Source organism: Lycium ferocissimum, chromosome 4, assembly GCF_029784015.1.
Source record: "Lycium ferocissimum isolate CSIRO_LF1 chromosome 4, AGI_CSIRO_Lferr_CH_V1, whole genome shotgun sequence".
Classification (NCBI taxonomy): domain Eukaryota; kingdom Viridiplantae; phylum Streptophyta; class Magnoliopsida; order Solanales; family Solanaceae; genus Lycium; species Lycium ferocissimum.
Genome location: NC_081345.1, coordinates 57,523,716 through 57,523,953, shown reverse-complemented (window position 1 = coordinate 57,523,953; position 238 = coordinate 57,523,716).

Sequence of the window (238 nt, the reverse complement as noted above, 5' to 3'; positions counted from 1 at the left end):
GAGAAACATAAGGGTTTTATTTAGAGATGTGAGGGCACAAAATTATCCATGCCTCCCAAACCAATCGGGGGGTTGGATCTTATGATCGGAGTGGGGTTTTTGATAAAATGATATCTTAAAAAAGAAAACCCCCTTTCCTTTGGGGAATTTGTATGCCTTTATCCCCACATTTCCCCCCCGGGTCCGTTGAGCTAGGCGGATAGGTTCTTAAATTTAAAAAAAGGAAATAAGTGTCCGG